Below are 19,861 nucleotides of genomic sequence, written 5' to 3' on the forward strand. Positions count from 1 at the left end.
TGGGCCAGGTTTGATTTCTGTCGGGGGTATAAACCGTTGATGACAAGATCAATACATGCTTCCAGGCCTTAGGTTATCTTTACTTGCATTTCCAATTAGGGGAAACAAACCTCACAGAGTGTTTCAGACTGAGGGGCCCAGACCTATAGTTTATCTAAAACCAAGCTGGCATCAACTCTCAATGGGCTGATGTATCTAAAATTTGGGGGACCCAAGGATTATTCTCTTTACATTCATTAAGTAGACTTGAAACCAAACCTGCCCAATCATGTGGAGTAAAGTGTTTTGCCAGAATCAGAGCCCACAACCCAGAGCAGATGCAAGAGAATCTGGATCATGAATCAGATGTCATCCCAAAGTCTTCTGCTTTGGCTCCAAGCAGTTAATTAGATATTGTGTCATCACTGGGAAAATGCTGTATTCATTTGGCATGTTGTGGGTATCGTATTGTCACAGATCTAGGAACCCTGTTTCACCTAGGCAACCTACATAACCTCCCTTTCAAAGGCCTAGTCATAAGCCATCTTTGTGTGTGTGTGTGTGTGTGTGTGTGTGTGTGTGTGTGTGGCAATAGTCTAGCAATTTTTTAAAATTTGGGGTATAACTTACATATAGGTAAAAAATCACAAAAATCATGTCTGGCCTGGTGAGGTTTCATCATCTGGACATATGCATTTACTTGTACCCAGACCAAGAAGCAGAACATTATATTGGCACCCCAGGAGATATCCTCTTACTGTCAATATTTCCCCCTTCCAAGAATGACTACTCTCTTGACCTTTTTTTCCAGTTTTACTGAGATATGATTTGTATATATAATATTATCTAAGTTTAAGGTATAAACATAATGATTTGATATATGTATATATTGTGAAACGATCACTACAATAAGTCCAGGTAACACCCATCACCTCACAGTTATAAGTTTCTTTTCCTTATGATGAGAACTTTCAAGATCTACTCTCAGCCACTTTCAAACATGCCATACAGTATTGTTAACTACAGTCCCCATGCTGTACTTTACATCCCAGAACTTACTTGTCTTATAACTGGAGTTTGTACCCTTTGACTGCCCTCACCAAATGCTCCACTGACCCCTGTCTCTGGCACTAGAAATCTAATCCGTTAATATGAATTCGGTTTTTGTTTTTGTTTTTGTTTTTTTTAGATTTCACTTGTGAGTCCACATTGTATTTGCCTTTCTCTGTCCGACTTATTTCACTTAACATATTCCCCTCTAGGTCCATCCATGTTGTCACAAATGGCAGAACTTCCTTCTTTTTAATGGCCGAATCGTATTCCTGTGTGTGTGTGTGTATGTGTGCGTATGTACCACTTTTTCTTGATCCATTATACTCTCATGACATTTAACAGTATCTATGTGATTCACCTGCTTTTGAAATTTATGTTAATAGAAGCATAGAGCATGTAGTCGCTTGTGCCTGGCTTCTTTCACTCAATATTACGATAGTGGGATTCATCCACTTTGACACCTGTGGTTGTAATTCATTCATTCTCACTGATGTGCAGTTTTCCATTGAATGAATACACCACTGTTACTTTTCCATCCTTCTGTTAATGGTCATTTGGGTACTTTCAAGTGTTAGGCCCTCATGCACAGTGCTACTATGAATAATCTTGTACATGATTTTTGATAAATTTATGGACGTGTTGGATGAAATTGCTGTCTCATGAAGTATGTGTGTATGTTCAGCTTTATTTGACACAAGATGCCTCTTTCCCAGAATCAACAGTCACTGTTGCCCTTGGGGCTCCGGGCTGGGACTTCCTGGGAAAGCAGTAGGGTCTCTGGCTTTTGTGGGGGAGAAAGAGCTTCTGATAGCAAAGTGTAATGAGCTCATGGCATCCTCTCACAAGTTCCTCTTACGAGTCCAAGTTGCTGACTTTCCTAGGCATTATGAGTGTTCTCATTTCGCCAGCCTCTTGACTGCTTATATTCGGGACAGTCACCTGCCTATTATGTGCCGGGCCCTACAAGGTACTTAACCTATTCTACTCCATTCAACTTCCTAGCAAGCCTTTGAAGAAGGTTTGTTTCTTGTGCAGTTGGAAAAACCCGAGATCAGAAAGGGGAGTAGCAGAGCCAGCACGGAGACCCAGGCCAGTCTGCTCGTCTCTCTGTCATCCCAGACTGCTTCCCAGCTTACTCTGCTACCTGGCTTTGCCGAACTTGGAATTTACTAAAAACGGAAAGATGCATTTCATAACTCTGCTTCCAACCCGCTGTTCTCTATCACCAGAGACAGTGTGAGGAGAACGCTGGTAGAAAGCTAAAGCTTCTAAATGATTTGAAAATCCACAAAGTGGCAGCAAGGTAAGGGAGAAGAGGAAGCTATGTAAAGCTGGGGGTGTGGGTCGTTACTTCTAGAAGGTAATGGTAGCGCTTGCATGGGGCTGGGTTGGTGTGAGGACCAGGCCCTGGCCTGTGTGGAGATGGGCATTTGGTTGTGATGGGACAGAGCCACTGGTCACACAAACAAGTCTCCGGAAACACACAGGACTGTTGGCCATGGACCGTTGCCAATACTCTGTCAGGCTGGGATATGGAGCCTTATGGGTGTTTCTCTTCCAAAGTGGAGTGCTTCCTGGAGCCCAGTCCTCCCTGCGCTCTCTGAGGAGATGCGTTTATTGTTGGTGAAGTGAGCTTTCACACTTCCAGAGAGGAAATTTGATGCTGTCGGTGAACTCAAATGGGTTCAGTCCTCCCAAGAGAGGCTGTTGCTGGTTAAGTGTTGAGTTTCCTGAGTGAAACCCACCCTCTTGCCAAGTGTGTTAAGGGGGTTCATTCACCTGTTAATTCCGCCCAGTGGAAATAGAGAATGTTACCTTTTCTAACTGTGATCTCCTAGCAGGGCTGGAAATGTGAGAGCCCAAATCTCAGCCCCGCATCTAGGGGAAGAATCCCCTCTGTTCTGTCACCCTTCTCCAGGCTCCTGCAATGCCTGAGAAACCTGTTCTATTAGTGAAGGGACGAGAATCTGGGGGCCAGTGGAGAGACGCTCAGAGGAATTCCTTGTGGGCAGGGCCAGGACGAGTGACCCAGGGGTCCCCTTGTCTGGGTGTCAGAGATACAAACCTCTCCTCTAGACAAAGGGCCAGCTTACTGCCAGGCATTCTGGCCCTCCACCCCCATGTCACCGGCTGGGTGGGAAGAAGAATGCTCAGGAGAGAGCGGCTTTGTGGCCGGGGGCCAGGTGAAGTGGTCGAGGCTTTCCTACATGGTCACCCATTTCTTCCCCTTCTACTGGCAACAGATTCCTACTCTTTGCAGGACCAGACACGTCCAGGCTGGACCAATCTCATATCCCATCCTGGAAATTGTAACTGTAGGGCAAAGGAAGAAGAAGGGTTGTTGCATGTCTGAGAAGGCCTCCTGGTTCCCACTGCTGCCGAGATGCATAGAGCAGTGTCCCTGAGACCTGAGATCCAAGACCGGCTTTTCATTCCTCAATTCTGTGAGCTGCCTCAGGATCCTTCCAATTAATCACACACACACATACTCCCCTCTTTCCTTATGGTTGTTTTCTTACCCCTGCTTTAGTCAGTCAGAATTGGTTTCTGTTGTTGCAGCAGAATCTTGGCTGACAGAGAAATTGGTTCCAGAAATTAGTTGTAGGGAGCAAGCCCTCGGGATGTGTGGAATTGGTCGTAGGCCCAAATGGAATGTGTAAGTATAGAGAGAAGGAGCAGCTCCTCAGTTACCTGTTGTGCTCACCTGAGATGACCACAAGCCCAGTGACGGTGCAGCCCTGGGGACCAGCAGCCCCTGCCACAGAGCAAGGAAGGGAGCAAGACATGGGGACAGAGGGTTCTCAGGAGAGCATCTGATAGCCTAGGCGAGAGTCCTAACCTGAGCTCAAACATCAAAAATCTCTGCTTAAAGTAAATAATCTCTCCTTCCTTGTGGCTGATGGGCTGATACTCCTTTAAAAATTTCAAGGAGTGAGTCTTCTGGCTTCTGAATGACAACACTAGTTAATTCACAGCCTCGCAAACCAGGGTGTTGGTGGGTGGGACTCATGATCCTGGGATGGGGACATCTGTGAGTGGGAGGACTTGGGGACCCCTCTGTCATACTCCCCCTGCACCTCTCTTGCCTACAGAAGTGGCTGACACCCTCCCCCTACCTCACTCTTGCTCTCTGAATAAGCAAGAGTTGGACTCAACATGGCCTGGAAGGGGAAACGAACGAGCAGGATACAAAAGAAGTTGTGCCTAGAAGTAATTGCAGGTCCATCATCTGGGGTAACTGGGGTAGCACATTTTGAAAGTGCTGAACTAATGAGAGTGAAACTTCATTTTAAATGAAGCAGAATCCATTGTCATAGGTGAGCCCATCAGACACCCTACCTGCTGTGTGCCTGCTTGGACAGTCAGCTGGATTCCAACAATTGGATGCTTTTATTAATAAAAACTTCTACTGAAGACTGGTCCATGCTGGGTGAAACCAAAAGGTCAGAAAGCTCTGCAGTAATGTGGAGAGGGGAATTCAAAGACCCATCCTCTTGCTATATCCCTTGACAGGGCCCAAAAGACTCTTCTCTCTCCCTTGCCTTGAGGAATAAATGGTAAGAGAAATGCCAGAATCTTTTTTACATGGTCTACTGATGCTACCCTCTGGGCTGAGAATATTGTAGATGGGGTTCACTCAAAACAGGCCCTGGCATCCTTGAGGGACAGAAGAATCTTAGAGTGACATGGCCCAGGGCACCACTAGAAGCAAAGCAGTTTTGGTTTTCAGCACAGGTGGCTTTGTAAGCGTGGTGGTTGGGACTCAGTGAGTGGTCTTACAGGCAGCGTTTGTAACTAGCCATGATCAATTACTCGCGTGACCTCAGAGACTGTGACTGCCTCAGCGGCTGCATCTGTCAGGTCATGCTAGGTTGTGCTGCAGGAACAAACAACTCCTGTGATTTCAGTGGCTTAAAATCCCAAAGATTTAAAGATTTAGTCAGGGAGCATTCAAGATTTAGTCACAGGAGGCTCTGTGATTGTCATAGTTATGTAGAGGCCCAAGCTGGTGAAGTAGTCACCATGTCAAATGATACCGGTCATACCCAGAAGGAAAGGGGGGCCTGGAGGGTCTCAAACGAGCAATTAAATCCTCAGCCTCCAAGGAGGGACGCATAATTTCTCACTGGGTAGAAAGAGTCACAGAGTCCTACCCAACCAACAGGAGGCTAGAAACACAGTCTATTGTGTATTTAAAAGTGGAGAACTGAAAATACTTGGGAAACAAAACTAATTCCTGGCTAGCACATTATCCTGTTGAATATCCCATAGTGCCTCTGACCCCATGGGGAAGTCCTCTGAGGCCTTTTAAATAACAGTGGGGAAGCTGAGAGTTTGGCTTTCAGATGGTTCCAGCAGCATCTGTGAGTACCACCAACAAGCAAATCCTGGGGAGTTACACATCTCCACTCAGAGGTGGCCTGAAACACCACTGGGCAGGGGAAGTCCTCCTGGTAGACCAATTCTGCCTGGAAGGAGAGAGGAGCTGAGTTGTGCATCCACACATTCCCAAGCACCCCAATCCCAAACTGAGGTGAGTGTCCAGACATTCCCAATCCCAATGGATTGGATGGGTGGTTAAAATCTTGGAAGGAGCAGGACCAGAAAGTTGTGGACACAGGGAGGGATAAACTCTTCAGATAGGTCCAGAGCCTGAAAATACTCATGCCCTTAATATCACATACCAGAAGGCCCTGGATTATGTCCTCCAGCCATAAACGCAAAGCAGGAAAGAGAGCAGGAAGACTCCATTCCAGGCACCAGCTGGGACGTGACACCCTGCAGGAAGTGGGCACTATCCTCCAATATGTGGTCCATATGCTATTTCTCATAGATTTCAGATACACAGGCCCAGGAAGCAAAAGGATGGCACTGCTTACAATCCCCCTAGTTTTGCTCCTCACTCTTATGATTCAAAGCTGTTATATTTTTATTTTTTTCCATACCATAAACTTCACTCTTCGAAATTTAACATTCTATGGGTTTTGACAAATTCTTAAAGTCATTTATCCACTACCATAGTCATTGTACAGAATAGTCTCATCCCCTCCTCAAATTTCCCTCCTGTTCCCCTTTGTTCTGCTGAATGTTTTATTGTCCAAAGCAAGGGCACTTCCATTAGAGCTGGGAGCTGGGCGTGGGGTGGGGATTCTCCCAGTGGCTCATCCACAATTCTCCTCTCTCGGGGGCTGGTGTGAAGGGCCTTGACAATGGAAAGTGACGTAGGAGTGGGCTCCATGTATCTGGGGTGGGAATGGAGGAAAGACAAAGGAACTGACCACGTCTCCCGAGATGGCCAAGGGCAGGACAAGCCTGGAACTCATAACTGAACTTGACCTTCCTTTGAGAGGCTGGCAGAGCTTTGGGCCAGGATGCAAGTCTGGAGGCTGCCGAGCTCAGACTCGTTCTGCTCACATATAGTCAGGATGGGGCTGTGGGGAAGGGCTTGGCCTCCTTTCCAGACTGCTGAGTGCTGGCTCACCCTAGCTGGCCTAGGGGATCTGTGACCACCAGTGTCTCAGTGGTGCTGCCTTCCCTGAGCTATACACAGAGCTAGAGCTGCCAGGGCCCACAGACTCTCCCCCCCAACTCTGCCCAAAGGAGGCACCATCACTTCAGCACCCCCCACAGCCTGTTGTGTCATTGTGTGGTGTGCGGGGTTGGGGAACAGCACAGAGCAAAATGAATGGGTTTCAGGATGAACAGTTAACCTTGTCTGCCAACCACAAGCCACCACGGAGGCTGGCCCAAATGATACTGAAGAGCCTCATTCTAGTGGCATCTGAAGACACAAAAGTGACAGAGGAGAGAAGAGGGAGGCCTAATGCTGGGGTGGGTGGAATTAAGGATGCTGGAGGCCTTGCCTTCCAGAATCTCACAGTCTCCTTGGGTTATCATGGCAGGGCCCAGGTCCTGGGGAAGGGACTGATGGAAATAAGGCCCCATGTCCAGGCCAGGGTTCCCAACCCTTGGTAGGGAAAGGGCCTTCTCTGTCTCTCAGATGCTGATGTTAGGGTTAGCCCGGAGCCAAGCAGGGTAGAAGAGAGAAGCCTCAGGACCAGTGCTGGGGATTCAGCCTCTGGTTTCCTGACCAGGGGATGGGGAGGAATTAGAGACCCTTGAGGGAGGAGCAGAAATTTCTAGATTGGTGGTTTGACCCCTAATGGCCAAGTGCTGGGTTGTTTGCTCTTGGAAGTGAAGTAACTGTCCTCTGAGCCTGCTGAGGATACTGGTGTGACATGGCATGGCTTCCGACCTAAAGGTTTCCTTGGTGAGGCTCAGACTGCTGTCAGACCACACACATAACTGAAACCACTCTGGCCCCAGGGAGAAGAGCCTGGCACAGTAAATGCAGAGCCCCAGGCATCTGCAGAAAGGTCATGACATTGCGATGTGTCCTGTCAGCCAGCTCCTGAGTGGCACCCGCTTAGGATGAGAGGCAGAAACGGCTGGTCCGGGTCAATTGGAGATTGATTTACTTGACATGTCCATGTTATATGTCTATTGGATTTCCACAGCTGGCTGATCGTCGGTTGATAACGCACTGGACAGAAGAAGAGTGACAAGATGGGCTTCCTGCTCAGATCCTGGCTCCTGCAGCCCTCCCCTGTAGCTGGACTATTTAGCCCTTACAGGTAAGCTCAGCCCTCCCAAGATCAGGGATCATGTTCTACTCTAGGCAGGTGCTCTACAAGGAGTCCCAGATCTGTGTGACTTGTTGGCTTGGGATTCCATCAATGTTGTGGTCCCATCTCAAGTGTCCTGGATTATGAACCAAGGCATTCATCCCTTGTCTTAAATCAGTGTCTCCCGTTACTTTCATTTGACCTGATAGATGCCTGCCTCATCTTCTATGGTGAAATCCATCTCTGGGTTTCAGCTCCTCCTGACCTGTGGCAGGCCCTGCTTGACCTCAAGTCTTCCAGAGATTTGTTTTAACCCTGAGTCCGTGTCTGGGATCCTGACATCTCTGAGATTTTGTCTTGTTCTCAGCCTTTGTTCTCTTCTGTCCCCGACCTGTGGGTTCTATCTCATCACTGAGCCTATCCGTTTTTACATCTGACTGTTGTGCACACCTAACAGGGTCCCTTACTGTTTCCGACTTGAACACCTGTCCCTATACTCATGTTAAATGTCTTCCCAGACTACATCTTGAAATGCTGTGCTCACTGGTCACGTGCCTATCTCCCTGCCCTCATGGTCTAAGCTCCCAGCTCCTAGCTGGTAGGTTTGGTGCTACCTCCTGGCTTCTTCCCACTGTCCCGTGTGCCGGAAGATATTGGCAAGACTTCCTCCCACCCACTGCTGCCTGCACTGACCCCATGATCTACTGGGCTTATGTCACACCCGCTGTCTGTGGTTTGGTCCCTAAGGGTGAGGCCATTCCATTGATGGCAGCTTTATATTGGCCAGCTGGGGCTGTAACACCACTTGCTTCTCTGGAGGTATCAGAGGGACCATATTTTATGCTAAGAGAGCTACACATATGCTCCTGGATTGTAAGGGGTGCTTTGATGGTTTCCAGCAGAAGGTGCACACTAGTCAGTAGGAAAGGCTAGAACAATGAAGTCTCAAAATTGTGTTGTAACTGATTACCTAATGCCATGTTATAAACATTTATATAGCACCTACCACATTAAAAACATGTAAGACCACCTTGACTGCAGGGTGGGTGTGGTGGAAACCTGAACAGCAGGTAAAGTCTTTTTCCAACCTTATTGTTTGGTTTTAGCTATAGGAGGTAGGGTTCAGGGTTTCCACTTGGGCTGAAATGTGAAAGGAAGTCGGATACCTGAATCCACCAGGCAGAGGTGGTTCTTGCCATTAGTGAGCGCCCAAGGGGAAGCAGAGCCTTGTGGGTGGAGGCTGGGAGGACTGGTTCTACCACCCCCTGGCTTCGAGGCCAATGGTGGTGGAGTGGCTACAGGCATGGGCTTTGAATGCAGATGGACCCAGGTCACAGACCCGCCTCCATCACGTACCAGGTTTATGATTTTGGACAGTTTACCTAATCTCTCTATTCCTTGGTTTTTTCACTTATAAAGTAAAAACACTAATACTTATATCACAGAATTATTTTAGCACTTAATTGAGATAATGTATACAAAACAGCACAGTGCCTGGAACATAGCCAATTCTAAATAAGTGATATCCATTAAATTTAATATATTTCTAAACTTGGGGACTTTTATTCAGGAAGGAGGCAATCTCCTTTTACTCTTCTGTTTGGTCAATCTTCTGTTACTTGATACTTGCACTTGGGCCTTTCCTAGGCTCTGAGGACTGATCCAATCTCTGGGTGCTGCCAACGCACTGTTTGGCCCTCCCCTGACCCCGCTGGGTCCCAGCTCTGGAAGATGTCACAAACCAAACCATACACAGAGGTCTGCGAACTTCCCATTCAGGACAACAAAAATATTATGTGACTGTGTGGGGGGACCATAAAGCAAAGTTCCCGGCAAACAGCGGGAAGGTCAGACTGCCACCCACCACCCTCCCCGTTTCAACAAAGAGCGTGATTCTCCAGCTGTAGCTTTATGCATCTGAGCTGGGCCCTCTGCAATCTGTCCCACTCGCTACTAATCAGATGTGCGTGTGAACTATCACTTTCACACCCTCTCTTCTTTTACCCAAATTAAGCATTTAATTGTCTAATAAGTGTGTTTGTAAGAGACTCAAGGGGAGGGAGATCCCTGTGAGGCCAGGGAGGGCTGGAGGAGGTATGGAATCTAACAATACGTGGGGACATGCAGTGGGGTGCTGGCGAGCCCCTCCACCCTGTCAGTGTGTGTCCACCACCAGAGTTCCGCCTGGCCAGATGCCCAGCACACAAGCTCGGCTCTGAACTCCTTCAGGAGGAATTAGGTATTAGCTGGGGATCACTCTTTTCTTCTCTCTTTTCTCCTCACATCTTTCTTTTTCCCCTGTTGGAAATCAACTGAATAGAAAGCTTTATGTTAAGTCCTATTACTATTCGTGCTTCACATTCATTCATTAAACGAAGCTTCATCAGAAGCCTATGCCACCCCAACGCTACAGGTCATGTCAAGGTGAGTCATTCTGAGCTGAGGGCTGTGTATGCTTTGACCATGTTGAGTGCAGGAAGAATACAATATGTGCTCAGGAAGCTCCTTCAGCTGATTTACTTAGTGTTCCTACATTTTGGTCTGGAGAGAAATGGTGACCATTTCTCAGACGTAATGGAAAAGAAGGCCCACCTTGTGATTTGGTCTACTATTACTAGGGCTGGGCACTTACCATGTGCCAGACCTTATGCTGGAGTGTTCCACACTACTATTCTCCAATCTCCTTCTTGGCCCTTCTTTGCCCTCCTCTTTGATTCAGAGATACAGTCACTCAACAAGGCTTTATTGAGAACCAGCTCTGTGTGGGGCTCAGAACCATGCACTGGGGATACAAGACAAACAGGGCATAACGTCTGCTCTCAGAGACTCACCGCCAGAAGATACACATACGAAAGACCGGCCACCTGACCCAACCGTGGGACAAGACAGAATGGTGTGTATGTGCTTCCTGCGCTCCCGATGTCTCTGCCACTCACAGTAGGGTCTGTGAACCACCAATAGGGTGGCCTTCTGCTTTCCTGACACCGCCTTCTCGTTTTAGTGCCTTAGCACAAAGAAGGACAGGAGTCTTGAGTTTTAATTCTGCAAATGTCTCTCTCACCTTGTACCCAGTTTGTCTCATTGCAAAAATGACCAGCAGGAGAAGAAATGTTCTGCTTGGTAGGCTTTGTGCTGGGTTGAGAAGGAGAGAGATTGTTCTGGAACTGGAGAGAGAGCTGTCTCTCAGGACAAAAGTGGTCCTGCTGTAGGGTATTACTGAGAGGGTCTCTCCTGTGAAAACCCCCTCCTCCCAGGCCAGACTCTATGAGGCTAGAACAGCTCCTCCCCCACTGGCTTCGTGGGCACTGCTCCGTTTGCACAGTAGGCTGCCCTAGAAGGCCCCCAAGTCACTCCCTGCACACTTCCCCTCTTGCCCCGGTTCTTCAGAAGCTGCCTAAGGACCCTAATGGTAGCTCAGCTTCCAAGCAGACTTGGGACAGGAAGCTGTGCTCTTCCTTCCCACAGACGCACAGCTGCTCCTGCCTGGTGCGTGGAGAGCCAGACCTGCCACTTCAGGACAGAAGTTAGGTGCCACTGACTTCTGCCAGCAGGAGGACGAGATGTCTACATCCCATTGAAGGACATGCCCAGATCCTTCCTGGCCACGTGGTGAGCAAAAATCTGTCACTGAAGTCTGCTGCCTTGGCAGTCTGCAGGCTGCAAGTTCATTGGGACCAGGAGCCAGGAAATGAATTAGAAAGCAGCGGGGCTGCAGGCAGACTGGGGGAGTTTGGCCCGGGAAGAACTCAGGGGCAGAATGATCCAGCCGCAAGACAAGGTCTCACCGTACTCGCTTGGGGCAATAGAAGGCTCAGCGAGACCGCAGAAGGGCGTGAAGGATACTGTGGGGACTCCAGGGCTCCTCCTTGACGACACCCAGAAGGCTTATTTCCTCTTGATGTGCTCCCTTGGAAGGTGCCCTTCAGGCTGCCACTGCTGCGGGGACATACATCTCTGCATCCCCCTTGCTTTGCTGAAGGGTGTCAGCTTTGTTGCTGTGGTAACTGGCCAAGCCAATGATGTTAGCGCACAGACCCCTAAGCTCTGGGGGTAAACAGGACCTGTGAGAAAGTCCTTCCTTGTATTGACAGAAATCTTTCCTCCCTGCACTTCCTCCCTGTTAGTCGGAATCTGCAGCTCCAAAAATCGGGTTTCTCTTTGTGTGACAGTCTTCCAAGTCTTTGAAGTCATTCAAGAGTCATGGTATCCATATTATCTGGGCAAATCACCCTTTGTTTTTCCAATGACTGTTTCTAAACTGTTTATTCTCCTATTCTCACTAGATGTTTATAGCAGTCAGGCACAGAGGCTCTGGAATTAAACTGCTTGGGCTCCAGCTGTGTGATCACGGGCAAGTTACTCACCCTCTCTGGGCCTTTTTAACCACTTTTAAAATGGGAATAACAGTGTTATCTACCTTTAAGGTTGTTGTGATGGTTCAAGGAGGTAATCACTAATGCTTTGAATAGACTCTGAGGTGTTGTCAGCACCCTCTTTCAATGTTGGGTGTTAGCTTTAGCAAGCCCTCCCTCAAGTTTCTTTGCTGCTCAAAGTGCAGCCTACAGACCAACAACATTAGCAACCACTGAGAGCTTGCTAGAAATGCAGAATCTCAGGTCCCATCCTAGAGTTAGAAACTGCATTTTCACAGGCTCCCTACGCGCTTTATACACACATTAAGGTTTGAGAATTACTGGTCTATGGCATCTTCATAGCAACATACGCCCTGTTTAAATGTAACTTGTATACCAAACAATGAGATGATTTATTAATTATGACATACTAGGGTATGAGATATTATGCATTATGCATAGAAACTACTAGAAACCCAAGGAAGCGCTAATGCTAATAACTAACACTGAGAGTACTGACTATACCCCAGGCTCTATTTAAAGCATATTAGTGATTACCTCCTTGAATCATCACAGTAGCCCCACAGGGTAAATAACATGGTTATTCCCTTTGTTAGTGGTAAAAAAGGCCCAGAGAGGGTGAGTAACTTGCCCGTGATCACACAGCTGGAGCCCAGGCAGTTTAATTCCAGAGCCTCTGTACCTGGCTCCTGCTAAAGTCAAATGATAAAGCCACAGTTACAGAATTGTGTAGAAGCCATGACTGCAGGTATGAGGAGATGTAGTGAGGATTCTCTAATGCTGCCACGTTGTGTTATTGTAATAAAAAATAATAGGAAATAGCTTGTCTCAAACTGAGCACAGCTTTGGCCAGCCCCAATAGGATTTCTATTGCCTTTCTTAGATTTTCTTTCAATTTAAATGATGTTTACAATGCAAAAATAATATAGTCATGGTAAAAAAAAAATCATCCACACAAACGGCTGTAAAATCAGAAGTGAAGGACTCCCTCCCCAATAGCCCTCCTCCACCTTGAGATAACCACTGTTCGCAGTCTGTCGTATGTCTTTCAAAAAGCGTGTTCTGCATTTAAAATCATGAACACGGGCACACACAGAGGTACAGATATAATGCACACACGGTCCATCCTTAGCTTGGATACATCTTTCAAGGCAGCTTTGTGATTGGCTCCTGTTGTATTTATGACAAATTGGAGCACCCAGATCTTTCGCACAGGAAGTGTTATTAAGTTTTCATCTCTCCATCTTGTACAGTTTCTTTTTTTTTTTTTTCTCACCTAAAAGTAGGATATTTTATGTTCTTACTGAGTTTCATGTAGCTGGTTCTGGCGTTCCAGGGAGTTAAATCTTCTTCACTCCCGACTCTAAAGCACGGAAGCTCTCTCCTCCATGAGTCTAGTAAGCGCACCCGGTTTCCAGGCCTAAGCGAACAACTGCAGGGCTGGGGTGGGGAGTGGGCAGGAGCACAGGGGGTTTATGAGGGTCACTAGTAACAAGCAGCGAAACAAAAATGTGCCAAAATGTGAGCAGTGGTGATTTTATTTTTGCTTTTTACTTCTCCGTATTTTCAAAATGTTGACCCATGGGCATGGGTTCATTATGTCATTAATAAAAAAGAAATAAAAGCCGGAGTGTTACAGATTGGATATTGTTTTAACCTCTTCATTGTCTTCCGGAAAGAGAGAATACACCCACTCCTTTTGCTGGGAGACTTTGCAGTGGCCCCCAGTAGAGCAAGCACTGCATACAGGCCTGACCCATTGACGCTGGATTGGACCATGTGACTTGCTGTGACAGCTTGATGTTAACTAATGGATGTGAGCAGGGGCTTGAACTCAAGTGTGTGGTTTGCTTTGGTCACTTGGGTTTCTGCAGCCCACCCCCCACCATGAGGGGAGCATGCTCCAGGTTAACGGTTGGCCCCAGAACTGAGAGCCCTTGGAGCAGATGTGAACCAGATCCGTAGCCTGAGGCAGTGATCCCCATCCCCCATCAACCCCCAGAATCCTGAGTGAGAAAAATCAATGTGATTTAGGAAGTTTTGTCTTATTTTCTTGTGACAGCGCGATTACAGTAATGACCGCCTGGAAGGGAGAGTCAGCCCTGCCCGCGCTGACTCCTGTGTTCCGACAGGGCCGCAGTTGGTCTGCTCCAAGTCCTGCTTGCCTTGGTTTCCGTGACCTGCCGTCAATCGCTGTCAGAAACCAGACGACACTCCTTCTGATGTACCGTCCGGAGGTCAGTGGTAACCTAACGCTGTGCCACAGTGCCTGCGACATTCCTCTCACTCCATCTCATCACGGAGACATTTTATCATCTCGCATCAGCCCAAGGAGGGCAAGTGCTGCACAATAAGATATTTTGGGAGGGAGAAACTACACTCACAGCATTTTTACTACAATATAGTGCTGTAATTGTTCTATTTTATTATCAGTTATTGTTGCTAATCTCTTCTGGTGCCTAATTTATAAATTCAACTTTATCATAGGTATGTATGTATTGGAATAAAACCATAGTATGTGTAGAATTCAGTACTATCACTGAGTCTTGGAACGCATCCCCATGGATAAGGGGGAGATGTATATATTCTCCTCCAGCTATTGCAGTGCCCTCTCCTGGCTTTGTGCTTCACCCACCAGCCACTGCAGCTCTGCTCCGCCATTCCTGCCCTGCGTCACCTGCCTCTTACCATCGCCTACGTCACAGGTAGTGAAGTGGGAGCCATGCTTCCCGGCTGGTCCTAACACTCTTTTTTTGAAAAGTTCTTGTGTTTTAGAATAGGAAGTGCTCTGGCCTACACCTTAATTGTGAGTTGTTATGAGCTGAATTATGTCTTTTCAAAAATCATATGTTGAAGTCCTCACGGCCAGGACCTCAGAATGTGCCCTTATTCAGAACGAGGGTCATGGCAAATACAAGTAGTTAAGACGAGGTCATAGGAGAGTAGGGTGGGCCCCGACCCGATGACTGGTGTCCTTCTAGGAGGGGGAAGTTTAGGCACAGGCAGACCTGCACACAGGGAGAACGCCGCAAGGACATGAAGCCAGAGGTTGGGGTGACGTTTCTAAAAGCTAGGGAATGCCAAGCCGGTCAGCAAAACGCCAGAAGCCGGGAAAGAAGCTTCCTCAGAAGGAAGCAACCCTGCTGACCTGAGTCTCGCTCTCAGACTTCCAGCCTCCGGAAGTGGGAGACAATACATTTCTACTGTTTGAGCACCCGGTTTGAAGTACTTTCTTATGGAAGTTCCAGCACACTAATAGCTGAGCCCACCTCAGGTTCTGCAGCCAATGACCATGGGTGGGTGTGACCCCCCACACCAATCCACTCCCCAGCACCGGGGGGCATCCTACAATGCAATTCAACTCCGACACCATCTCCCTGGAGATCGTGCCAGATTCCATGGGTAAGGGCTCAGTTCCAGAGACCGTTCCCACCCCACCTCCCCAAATTTCAGACTTTAATCGTAAACCCAGGTTATCACCAGTGCTTCTGAACAGCAGAGGTTCCAATGCCCCCTGCTTGGGTTCGATTAATTTGCTAGAGCAGCTCAGAGAACTCAGAGAAACATCTTACTTACCACATTGCTAGTTTATGACAAAAGGACGTGTCTTAGGAACAGCCAGATGGAAGGGCGAGGCGTGGGGAAACAGGGGGGAGCTTCCATGCCTCCCCCAGATCCCCATGGGCTCCGCAACCTAGAAGCTCTCCAAACCCCACCGGTTTAGGTTTCTACAGAGGCTTTACTACTTAGGCGTGATTGATAAAAACATTGGCCGTTGGTGACTGAGTCAACCTTCAGGCCCTCTCTGCTCTCCACAGGCAAGGGGGATGGGACTGAAAGTTCTAACTCTCTGGTCAGCATCGGGCTGACCCATCCTAGGGGTTTTCAAAAGTCGCCTCATTAGCATAATAAAAGACACCTTTATCACCCTCATCACAGGAGGTTCCAAGAGTTTTAGGAGCTCTGTGTCAGGAATGGGGATGAAGACCAAATACATATTTCTTACTATAAATCACAATATCATGGCATGGCCAAGTCTTTGTTCCTCTTAGTCTTTGGAGATGACAGCTCGGTCACTACTGCCCCCTGCCCCCAGCGGGGTCCAGTTGACCTTGAGGGTGAGTGAGCAGGTGAGATTTTCTCTCTCCTTTCCTTTTCCTCCTTCAGAATCAGTCCTTTCCCTATCCGGGTGCTGTGCCAAAGTCACCCTCACCCCCGCCCCACTCCTCCCCTTCAGGAACTCAATTCTGGATTCTGGGGTCTATTCCCCGAAAACTCCTTCATCATGGTTCTGGTGATTGTCTTTCTGAAAATGAATCCTAAGTACCACTTAGGTACTTTGCAGGTCCCATGTGGCTGCAATTGATAACCCTGTCTCGATAAAGATGGAGCTCAGTACTATGTCTCCCTTCCATGTTGCCAGAAGCCCGTGATCCTACCCAATGGAAGTGCCTGCCTCCGGCCAGTGTTCCACCTTACCACGTGGGGGATCGTGAAAGAGCAGCCGAATACAAATGCCCGGTTAGCACAAAAATACAAGCATCTGTGGGAGGCCCTCAACCTGCCAAGCTAGTGATTTTATCAAATGTGAAACAAACAAAGTTCAAATTAGAATGTTAGGAAGTTAGAGCTGAAAAGAACCTAGAGATTGTCAAGCTCAAGCCCCATTGTATTGCCCAGAGAGGAAATGACTTGGCCCAAGTGAGCTCTTGGCAAAGTCAGGACTAGGATACAGGCTTTCCACCTCAATTTTCCTCAGACTGCATCAGGAGACACTTGTTTTTTTAATTGTGATGGCTGTAACTGATCACTGCTTTATTTTCATTCCCTTATCATTGGTTTAATAATCTATGTGCCCTTATTTTGTTTTATTATAAAAGCAAACATGCACACTGTTGAATAATTTCAAACTGTACAGTAGCGCCTCCTATAGAAAGCGGTAGCCCCGCCGGTGCCTCAGTCAGTTAAGCATCTAACTCTTGATTTCAGTTCAGATCATGATCTCAGGGAACTGGAATGGAGCCCTGCATTGGGCTCCAGGCTCAGTGGGGAGTCTTGCTTGAGGGTTCTCTCTCCCTCTCCCTTCCCCTCTGCCCCTACCCCCACCCATGCACGCATACTCTCTCTCTCTCCCAAATAAATAAGTAAATCTTTAAAAACAGAAAGTGATAACCGTAGTTGTCCGCCCTTCACCCCAAACACACAATCCCCCTCCCTGGGTTAGACACATACACCCTCTCTTGCCTTTAGGATTTCTGATGGTTATCATTGTATCACTAAATAACATGCTTACCCCCTTTAAATTGTTCAACCTTAACATACCATGAATCAGCTTCTAAAACTGCTACCTTTATTAATAACATAATAAAACCTCTGTTTTAAAATTCTCAACTTTATATGTTATCTACTGCCCACAACGTATGGAGAAGAAACTAACGTTCATCTCTCCCCTGTGCCTTTGACGTGGTCAAAGCTTGTAACGGTTGCTTTCATTCTTAAATGCTATTTAGCTCTCTTGTCACTTACCCACAAGCTTATTCCAAAAGTAAATAAATATCATTTAAAATATCATGAATACGGAAATAGTGTTCATTGCCAACCAGTACTGTGCTTTCCCCCTCAAAAATATATCAAAAAAATATCCCTCATCATTAAGGAAGACAGTTCAAAAAGTAAAAACCAAATGCTTTATCTTTGCTTATGTCCCTTTCAGCTCATAACCATGCCTCATTCTAACTCGCTTTTAAAGACAGGGCTGTGTTTTTCTTGGGCAGTCTTTCATTTTTCCTAGTATCCTAACAGATTCTTTCATATTTGATGATCTTTTAAGTGTCCTCCTAGTCATGCTGTTGATTGAACAAAATCCCCCTTTTTTTTTCCTCTGCAACGTTCTTCAACATTCTTCATGGAAGCCCTCATGCTCCTGTTTTTGGGTGGCCGGTTAGGTTCTGGGACGGCTAGACAGCAGTGACTTCACTTGGGGAATACATGTGTCCCTCTTTCCTGGGTTGCCTTTTGGGTATCTGGAATACATCTCTGAGCATTTTTTTTTTTAAGATTTTATTTATTTGTTTATTTATTTATTTGACAGCGAGTGCGAGAGAGCACAAGCAGGGGGAACAGCAGAAGGACAGGGAGAAGCAGACTCCCCGCTGAGCAGGGAGCCCCATGTGGGGCTGGATCCTAGGACCCTGGGATCATGACCCGAGCCAAAGGCAGACACTTAACTGACTGAGCCACCCAGGTGCCCCCAGCCCTGAGCACTTTTGTTTCAGAAAATACATGTGAATGGAATTTAAACTTTATGAATTCTCAAATGCCTGAAATGTCTTTATTTCACTCTCACACTTGGCTGACCATTTAGATTGGCAGGGAATTCTGGCTTCAAACTCTTTCCCTCCGAATTTTGAAGGCATTTCTCCTTTGTCTTCTAGAATCCGTTGTTGCATATGAGAAGTCTGCATCAGATTAATTTTTCCTCTTTTGAGGTAATCTCTTTTTTGCTTTCAAGGAAGTTTTAGGATTTTCTGTTACTATTTGGAATTCAGAAATGTCACTAAGATTTCTTTCAATGCGAGCTTTTTGCATTAACCCCTATTGGAATTTGGTTGGGATCTTTCAAAATTAGAAGCATTCCTTCTTTCTTTAGCTCCAGAGCATTTTCTTCTAATATTTCCTTGATAATTTGCTATTATCTCCCCCAACCCTGCCCATTTTCCCCTTTAAACCTCTTCTGTATCGATATCAGAGCTGCTACACCTGTCTTACAGTGCCTTAACGTTCAATTCAATTTTTCATTTTACTCTAGGTTTTGAGACATTACCATAAGTTTATTTGCCAGAGGACCAACTTTGTCTTTAGCTGTGTGCTTATTATTCAGAATGCAGTTTAATTTTCTATTTTTGCAATCATATTTGATTACTGAGAACACGTTTTGTTTTCTGATTTTACTTTTAAAATGATCTAGTTTTTCTTCTAGGGGTGTAATTTCTCTTAAACTGTTGTTACGTATACTAACAAGACTTATTTGTAGGCATACAATATTCCGAATTTGTTCTTCTTCACCTGACATTTTATCTTGGCGTTTGCTGGATGTCAGTACCCATACGGTTAATTAAATTCTTTTTAATAGCTACATTGTATTTTGTTTTTTTTTTTTACTATGTGTAACTGTTTAACAAGTTTCTTAATGGTGATCTGGCTTTTTAAAAAATAATTTGACAATTATTCTCCTTGTATGAACATCTTTGTGCATAGGTTATTGCTTCAGTAGAATAAATTTCTGATTGTAAAAAGTGCTGACGTTTAGCATGTCCACATGGTGACTACAGTTAATAATAGTCTGTTACATACTTGAAAGTGGCTAGGAGAGAAGATCTCGAAAGCTCCTATCACAAGAAAAAGTTTGTGACGATATATGGTGATGGATGTTAACTGGACTTCTTGTGGTGACCATTTTGGAATATATACAAATAGCAAATCGTTACATTATACACCTGAAACTAACATAATGCTACGTCAGTTATATCTCGTTTGAAAAAAACAGCACCTTGACAATTAAAGACAAAAAACAATGAGTACCTACATGGTATACTAAGCTATTGCCAAATCTCCACCCATTGAGTTTCTATTAACAATTCCCACAAACAGTGAAGAGAGTTTCTGTGAACTCCCGCCTCCCCAACAAAGTACACTATCAGGCTTGACCTACCTCATCAGCGAAAAATGGTATCTCAGTGTCATTTAATTTATATTTCCCTAATATGTTCAAAAGTCTTTTGTGATTCCATTTCTGTTAACTGTTTTGCCAAACAGGGACCACATTTCTAT

Source organism: Ursus arctos, unplaced genomic scaffold (genome assembly GCF_023065955.2).
Source record: "Ursus arctos isolate Adak ecotype North America unplaced genomic scaffold, UrsArc2.0 scaffold_20, whole genome shotgun sequence".
Taxonomy (NCBI): Eukaryota; Metazoa; Chordata; class Mammalia; order Carnivora; family Ursidae; genus Ursus; species Ursus arctos.